Raw genomic sequence first — 9,019 nt, forward strand, 5'->3', positions numbered from 1 at the left:
CCATTACAGAGAATTGCCACATATTGGGCAAAGTATCTTTTAAAATGCTATATTGATTTTGTAATGAGAAACATTTTATTAAAAAGTAGAAATCCCCACTATAACTTGGGTACTATATCTTAAATCAATACAAATAATTAGTTCTTTTCATTAGGTATGCAATTTAACATTTTGATGTCAGTATATTATAACTTATCACTTACATAAATAGCTTAGCTAAAAGCATCTTTTCAATTACTTATGCGTCTTTTCGAAATGTAATTTTCCAAAAGAGATTAACTGATATTGATTGTGAGCTTTGATAACATATAAAGTACATTAGGAACTTTATGATATAGACATTGTCAGTGGCTCAGTCTGTTAAGCATCTGACTCTTGATTTCAGCTCATGTCATGATCTTAGGGTACTGAGATCAAGCTGTATGTAGGGCTCCACGCTGGGCATGGAGCCTGCTTAAGATTCTCTCCCCCCAACCCCCGGCCCTCCTGTGCTCTCTCTCTCAAACAAATAAACAAGCAAATAAATAAATAAAATATATAATATAGATAATGCCTCATCTCTTAATATTTTTCTATCTCATAATGAAAAAATATATTTTATACCTCTATACTACAAACCTTCTAATCATGCAAATTTGGATAACTCAAGTAAATGAAATAAACATTCAAATGCTAGAATTCAATGACATTTAAAGAAGCAGTATGTTGGAAAAGAACTGCTTCAAAAAATCAGACCGAAGTCACTTTAAATCAATGTTTGTAATTAGCATAATAAATAGTCATAATTAACTGAGATCACTAAATTCTTAGCTACATTAAGCAAAGCATAATACAGTTTAGCTTGCGCATGAAATTACAGTCTCCTGAGATTTGACTGATTCGGTCTTAAGTAATTCAATTAAAAAGATTTTTATTATATTTAAGTCATTTTTATAACTGATAAGATGTGAAAAAGGCTTTAAAAAAACACATTCTGGTATATGTTTGGATATTGAACAGATAAGGAAAAACCTCAAGATTTAGCATTTCTAAATTCTAAAATGTCTTTTTGCAAATGTATTGGTTACCTAGAAAGTAAAAATAATATGAAGGTTTGTCTAAGGATAAACTCCTGAAACAGATTAATAAGGGCAATCTCTCATTAAAATAGAATAATTGATAAAAATTAAAATCAATATGTAGTAATTAGTTTTGTCAAGTGCCACCTTCATTGAGCGAAATAACTTTGAACTCACCTTAATGGAGCTTACAGGGAGATTTAGAGGTCACAAACATTATATATATAATTTGCAGATAGCTAGTGAAAAACTGCTAGGCAGAGAAGATGGATAAGACAATGAAGCACAATGTGGATGGCTACCTAGATAGGGTGGGCAGAGGGCTGGGAAAACCTCCTGGTTAGGATGCATTTGCATAGAGATTTGCAAGAAGTTAGAGAAAAGCACGCATGTATCTGGAGAATGTCCTATGACATAGCAAGTCCAAATGCTTTGAGACAAATGCAAGAACGATTGTTCCGTGAACGGCAGAGGCCAGAATAACAAGAGTGGAGTGAGAGAGATGACAGAAGGAAAAGGGTTTGGTAGGGGGCGTACCATGTCATGTCTTACAGAACATGGTAAGGACTTGGAAATTTGGTCTCACATTGATAGGAAGACTATTTGAGGATTGTTTTAAAGGGGCACTTTGGCTTCTACATGAAATAACTATTTGTGGAAGGGACAAAATTACAAAAATGTCACTGCAATTTGTAAACATTATAACTGAACTAGTGTATTTCATGACTTTTTTCTTTTCCTTTTTTTTTTTTAATACTTAAATTTGGGTGTTGCCTATGAAGTTAAATTGTTGAGGGATATTCCTGTGATCTTAGTATTCCTATGATCCTATTTTTTTAACTCATTTGGTTATTTAATGCATATGACATGGAATATAATAGAAAACCTACCTAATAGGATTTTCTACATTTAGAAAATAATGCTGCTATGATTATATCTATTTTTTTTTTTGGTAGGAATGTTCAATTGACCTGTAGGCATTTGCTAGATGACTTCTTCAAAAAACCTACTTCTTCCTGATAGAATCAATCCCTCTCCAATGATTTCTATGGGGTCTCCAAAATTTCTTCACTCTCTAGGGGTTTGTATTTAAAATGAACTTAAAAATTATAAGTGACATGAAAAGTAAATCATCATTTTAGCATTATTGTTGCAATTCTATTTTGATGCTAATATAGATGGAAAATTCTGTAGTCTCTTAACTGTTTTATAAACTTTTTTTTTTTTTTTAAAGATTTTATTTATTTATTTGACAGAGAGAGACACAACAAGAGAGGGAACGCAAGCAGAGGGAGTGGGAGAGGGAGAAGCAGGCTTCCCGCAGAGCAGGGAGCCCGATGCGGGGCTCGATCCCAGGACCCTGGGATCATGACCTGAGCCGAAGGCAGACGCTTAACGACTGAGCCACCCAGGTGACCCTATAAACTTTCTGATCAGAGTTAATCAAACTTCAATAAACCAACCACCCATACAGATAAACATTGTTTTATTATTCATTGTAAATGCCATTATTTTCTATTTCTGCAGGAAAGAAATGATTCTTAGACGGGCACCTGGGTGGCTCAGGTCATGATCCCAGAGTCCTGGGATGGAGCCCTGTGGTGGGCTCCCTGCTCAGTGGGGAGCCTGCCACCCCCCTGCTTATGCTCTGTCAAATAAATAAATAAAAATCTTGAAAAAAAGAAAGAAAAAGAAAGAAATTATTCTTAGAGTTACTTAAAGCATTGACAGATTCTCCTTCATATTTTATGATGTTGACCTAAGGGTCACAAGACCCTAGAGTAATTGAAGAATTTTTCCGAGGTGGCTATCCTTTGAAGTTTTGTGTTTTTTAGGGTTTTTTGTTTGTTTGTTTGTTTACTTCTAATTTATTTGTATTGTGATCCTTTAAACTATGCTTCAAAATATATGCTAAAAGAGACTAATAATATTCCTTTATGTATAGTTAATTTATATGATTAACTTAGATATGCTAAGTCTGGTAATAAAGCATTTATTCCTACTTAATTGTTTCAATGTGAATAATAATTTTTAGGAATATCCAAAAATTATAATTGCCCAAACAATATTAGGAAATTTTAAACAGACTGGCATACTGTCTTTCCTCTTGATGAGGATTTTTTCATTCAATGAGAGTCTTACTATTGTCAACTCTTTCATTCTTCTGTTTAATGTTCATGAACTGTTACTCAATTTCCCCATCTAAAAACTCTGTTATCTGATGTAACAAAACTCATTTAGAAAAAGCTTTCTCATGCAAATGCCCCAATACTTGTAAGCTTAAAAACAGATTATTAATGAGCTTGAATGAACAAAAATATTTAAATTTATATATTCTGACATTTTGAGAGTTCATCAAGTTATGATATAAAATTGATTTCTGTCACCAGAATATGGCAAAATTGATTGCACCTGATCTCTCCACAAAACGTTCTCAGACATATTTCCCCAAGATTTAGATTTCCTAGTTTCATGTGCTTATTCTCGCCAATGAATGTGCAAGCAGTTAACGATCTCACATAACTATCTGCAGCTGAGCTTTAGGGAAGCGCTGGTGTGTTTGCTCTATATGGATAGAGAAGAATGGGAGTCATCATTTATTGAGAGATTACTCTGGCCTCCTACTCTGCTCTGTTCTTTACATATGGTAGAGCTCATTTAATTCCCATAAAATTCTTTAAAGTAGGTACCATTTCCTCCACTTGAAAAATGAGGAAACCAAAGCTCCTAGGGGATCACAAATTGCCAGAGTGAAAGACTAAGTAGCAAAGCAGGAACCCAACTTGGGCAGTCTAACTCAGGCTGGAGCATCTTGTTACCGTAATACCGGTCGGCCCGCCACTAATTCTATGAAAAGGACATCATGTGGTAGACGACAGGTGATGGGTGTCAGTGTTTGAGGTTATTTGGGGTTAAATGACTTCAGGGTCACTGGGGAGAGGGGAAGGATACTCTTGTCTCCTACATCACCAGGAGCCCAAGCCAAATCATGGGCAGAGATTGATCTTCCCTGTGGCATCCTCTGTGCTGTGTGAACATGAAGACAAAGCTGGAAGGAGAGCAGAGGAGGAGGAGGCTGATTTCCCTTGGCCTCTGGGATCCAGAAGGCTGGGGCCGAGTGCAGGGAGAACTCGCACAGTGTGACAGCAGCAGCCGCTCGGGCTATTACCGTTCACTGACCACTCCAGATAACGGTCCCAGGTTGGGGCATTCGGAGCCGTAGATCACACTGGTGGCACCTTCAACTTCCCACAAGCCCCTACTTGCCCCTGCAAAACCAAAACACATCTAGTAATTTTTAACTATTGACAACAACAGGGACATGTAGTTGAGTGTGACTTTCTTAGTTTTCATTTACTTATACAATTTAAGAATAAGTTTATGATTTATGGACTATGTTAATCTGGTTTGCCTTGAGATATATATTTACATGAATTGAATATGTTTCAAGTAATTTTTAATTAATGGAAATGTGTATTATGTGCATATTTACAGTCAAAACCTTGAATGTCTTACCTGCTAAAATGCCTTAACTTTTAGAAATTATAGAAAAAATTCTAAAAGAGCAAATAATCGTGGGACCAAACTGCAACTCAACAGTGACTAAGATAGAGTCAGTGTTGAGAGAGAATGATTGGAAATGACAGGTGCAAAATACCATAGTAATAAACAACACAGAAATTGTGTGAGCATTGCAATAAGCCTGCATAACATTAATCTCTTGAATACTGATTTGTAAGGTGGGGGAAAGCTTTCCATATTCAAAAGTGATGTTTCCCTTTATGTTTAAGCTTCTGGATGACTAGCAATAATTTTTGGAATAGATTATTGACAGACTTTATACTCCATCAAAAGCAACAACTGAATCAAATCATAGTTTTATTAATCTCGGTATCCCCATTGCATTGAATAGTGCCTGGCACAAAGTCCTTAGTACGTGTTGTTGAGTAAATGATTTAGAAACTGATAACTTGGGCGCCTGGGTGGCTCAGTTGGTTAAGCGACTGCCTTCGGCTCAGGTCATGATCCTGGAGTCCCGGGATCGAGTCCCGCATCGGGCTCCCTGCTCGGCAGGGAGTCTGCTTCTCCTCCTGACCCTCCTCCCTCTCATGCTCTCTGTCTCTCATTCTCTCTCTCAAATAAATAAATAAAATCTTTAAAAAACAAAACAAAAAACAAGAAACTGATAACTTAAGTGATGTGTCTGAGGAGAATGAGATTTACAACTGTCTTTATAATGAAATATGTGAATAAATAAATGAAATTGATGGGCACTGTATTAATTGCCAAAACCGGCAAAAACAGAACAAGCCAGACTCAGTATCATTAGAGTAGCACTGTTATAGATTGTCTGGAATATTAGAAAGAAGGTCTTATGATCAAAACCTTCACTTCATACATGAGTCTTCTCCATAGCTCCTGTTGTAAGTAGTGAGTTTTGTTTGGGTTACTTCCCAGCGGGGGAAATCATCTCTTTAGTTGGCAGCTCATTACATTTCAAATAGTTTTCATAATTTTTAAGTTTCCTCACACGGTATCAAAATTGCCCTGCTAAAATTTACATTCTATTAGGCATTTTAATTTTTTTTTTAAGATTTTATTTATTTATTTGTCAGAGAGAGAGAGCGCGCACAAGCAGGGCAAGCAGCAGGCCAAGGGAGAAGCAAGCTCTCTGCTGAGCAGGGAGCCCAATGCTGGGCTCAATCTCAGGACCCTGGTTAAGGCAGACATTTAACCAACTGAAACCAGGTGTCCCTCTGTCAGGCATTTTAGTACATGTTAAAATATGTGTATATATATACACATATGTTATTAAGAATGAAATTTGAATCTTTTGAATTCCGCTTAGCTGTCATAATATAAAATAAGCATTTCTCTATGATATAACTTTTAAAAACACACTCTTAATCATGGGAAAATAACCTATAGTATGAATGTATAATTCCCATATTATTTAATGTTTGTTTTCATACTTTCCATTACAATAAGCAGTAGTGAAAACCAATGTATAAAGTTTTTCCATCCAAATTATTTTTTAAATGTTTATAAAATATTTTGAACACACAAATAAGGATAGAGGTTATAATATAAAGAGTATTTATACTCCCAATGCACAAATTAATTTTTTAACATTCTTTTATATTTGTGATCTTTTTTTAAGGAGCTATGACATTAAGAACTCAGTTTAAACCCTTTCTAGGGGCGCCTGGGTGGCTCAGTCGGTTAAGGTTAAGTGTCTGCCTTCGGCTCAGGTCATGATTCCAAGATTCCAAGGTCCTGGGATTGAGCCCTGAGTCAGGCTCCCTGCTCCGCGGGAAGTCTTCTTCTCCCTCCGCCTCTGCCCTTCCCTGCCCCAGCTCCTGTTCTCTCCCTCTCTCTGCTCTCTGTCTCTCAAATAAATAAATAAAATCTAAATAAATAAGAAAACCCTTTCTACTGTAATCAATGAATAATATTTTGATCTTTTAAGTGTTCCATATACATCATAGTATATATTATTGCATAATTTGATTTTGATTTACTCAACATTCACTTATAGAAATAAACATTTCCATCCACTTCATTCTCAGTTTTAACTACTAAATGGAATGTGAACGAGAAGAAACCATTCCTCTCAGCAGATCACAGCACTCAGGCAGAGTGACAGCAAATGTGGACATGCCAGTGGACCCAGCTTCCAACTCTTCTTCCTGACTACTGGCCCCACTGACCAGTGGAATTTCCCTAAACATGCCACTGAGGTTTTCTTTGTGGTGGCAGCTTCTACACACCTGTCCATGAATTCTCCTTTTCTGACCCCTCTTTGACAGTCAGACATGGAAAGTATCTGGAATTTTCCTGCAAACTCCAACCAACTATCTCCCACAGATGCCTCAGCCTATCATGGTTCATAACTTTCTCTGATCCTCCAAATCCCTTAAATTACTCAGACCTTCCTTGCCATAGTACGTCCTATATGTATGTGAACTCTAATTTCTATTGTAAATCATCCATTTCCATAAAACATTTGCTCTGTTTTCCTAAGTAAACACCGTTTATGGCTGAATATGTATAATCTATAGATGTGCTTTTCTATATTGTCCCAGCATAGTTGCTATAAATAAGCATAAATCTATGATAAATAATTTTTTTGCAATCAACCCTAAGAAAAAGTCAATTATTAAAATTATAATTCAGATAAATACATTAACATTTATTTTTTGACTTTTAGTAATTCTAAAATTATTGAAAAGCAACAAATTTCCTAACTTCTCTTTGTAATTCTTCCTGTTATTAGAAGTGTCTTATTCAATGATTTTATGACACTAATTAATATCATTATCTAGCAGAGTACATGTTCATTATATGGACATATAATCACGGATACTAGTCAAACTGCTGATCTGACACATCAACTCTACTGAATCACTAAAAAAATAAAATGTCCTTTTTAATTAGGAAGTCTACAATGGTCTTTTAAAAGATATTGCAACATTGATCATTAAAGAATCCAATATATAGTTTTTAATTGATATATAATTCACCTAATGTAAAATTCACCCTTGTAAAGTGTTCACATAAGCAAATTTTGGCATATTCACAGAGATGTACAAACATTACCACCAACTAATCTTTTTTTTTTTTTTTAATTTTATTTATTTGTCAGAGAGAGAGAGAGCACAAGCAAGGCGAGTGACAGGTGGAGGGAGAAGCAGACTCCCCGCTGAGAAAGGAGCCTGATGCAGGACTCGATCCCAGGACCCTGGGATCAGGACCTGAGCCAAAGGCAGACGTTTGACCGACTGAGCCACCCAGGCGTCCCTGCCCTGAAACAATTCATACTCATGGCAGTCTCTCATTACTCCCCCTTCTCAGCAGCCTCTGGTAACCATCTATTTTTATCCATCTACTTTTTATTTTTATTTTATTTTTTTTTAATTTTTATACATCTATCTTTATTTTAACTATTTTTATCTCTATAGAATTTTCTATTCTGAACATTTCATATAAGTGAAATCATTCAATATATGGCCTTTTGTGTCTAGCTTCTTTCACTAAAACAATCCACTGTATGTTTAAAATATTTTGTACTAGAACATTTACACATTTCCCGGATGTAACTGACGAAACAATAAAATGGAAGTTTTTGCAATGTAAACATGTTATTTATATTTTAAGTGCGCATTTTGGTATTTAGTTGTCTTAATGACAAAGGGAACAAAATAGTCCAATAATGGTCCTCAATATAGAGAAAGTACACATTTAATAATATAATATAGATTAGATAATAGGTCAAAATATGGAGAAAGTGGTAGGAGTTTAGCAGCTTTGCCTCAGAAAACAAAATCCTGAATAGTGACATCTATATATTTATAGTGATGCCATCATCAGTGGACAGGGTTTATTAAAAAATGGCCACAGATATGTGCAGCTCCTCTCCTCAAGGGGCAGTGATGATTTCAACCCTTTGCTCTGGGCTTGCATTACAATTTGCTTTGGTGAATAGAATGCAATAAAAGGGATGCTGTACAAATTTTGGTCCTGGAGGAGATTGCCATAGGTTTCTTTTATCATAAAAAGAAATGATTTGAAGATGTTAAAATCTATTCAAATTTGCTATGTATGGATTATCTGATGTCTACAAAATATATTGGGAAATTAGGCTTATGTTGGTCTTTATCAATTTCTTTGTTAAACAAACTTTTGTTGCTAGCGTGGCCACTGACCTCACACGCCATTTTGTTCTTGCTGAGTTCTGTTCAATCAAAGAAATTCTCGTGGCACTATAGTGACATGGAGTGTCCTAAGTTTGTGGTTAAAAAAGAGTGTATGAAAAACCAGTTTTGGTAGATTGAATCCAAAAGTGAAGTTTGAAGCCTAATCTAAAGAAGAAGGTTCTCTTTTATATGGTGGTTCTAGGAACAATTAATTACAAATCTCCACTGTTCTTTCTCTGTTGATGTAGTTGTGGATAGTAATTA

General features: G+C 35.5%; 1 long non-coding RNA gene across 1 annotated transcript in view; it reads left to right on the forward strand.

Moving 5' to 3' along the window:
• The window catches only part of LOC144381265 (uncharacterized), a 56,974-nt gene extending 48,791 nt beyond the window's left edge, over positions 1-8,183 (forward strand). The window contains exon 3 of the long non-coding RNA XR_013446156.1: positions 7,705-8,183. This is a non-coding gene — a long non-coding RNA (uncharacterized LOC144381265). The remainder of the gene's footprint in view (positions 1-7,704) is intronic.
• The last annotated feature ends 836 nt before the right edge of the window (positions 8,184-9,019 follow it).

The sequence above is a fragment of the Halichoerus grypus genome, chromosome 3, assembly GCF_964656455.1.
Source record: "Halichoerus grypus chromosome 3, mHalGry1.hap1.1, whole genome shotgun sequence".
Classification (NCBI taxonomy): domain Eukaryota; kingdom Metazoa; phylum Chordata; class Mammalia; order Carnivora; family Phocidae; genus Halichoerus; species Halichoerus grypus.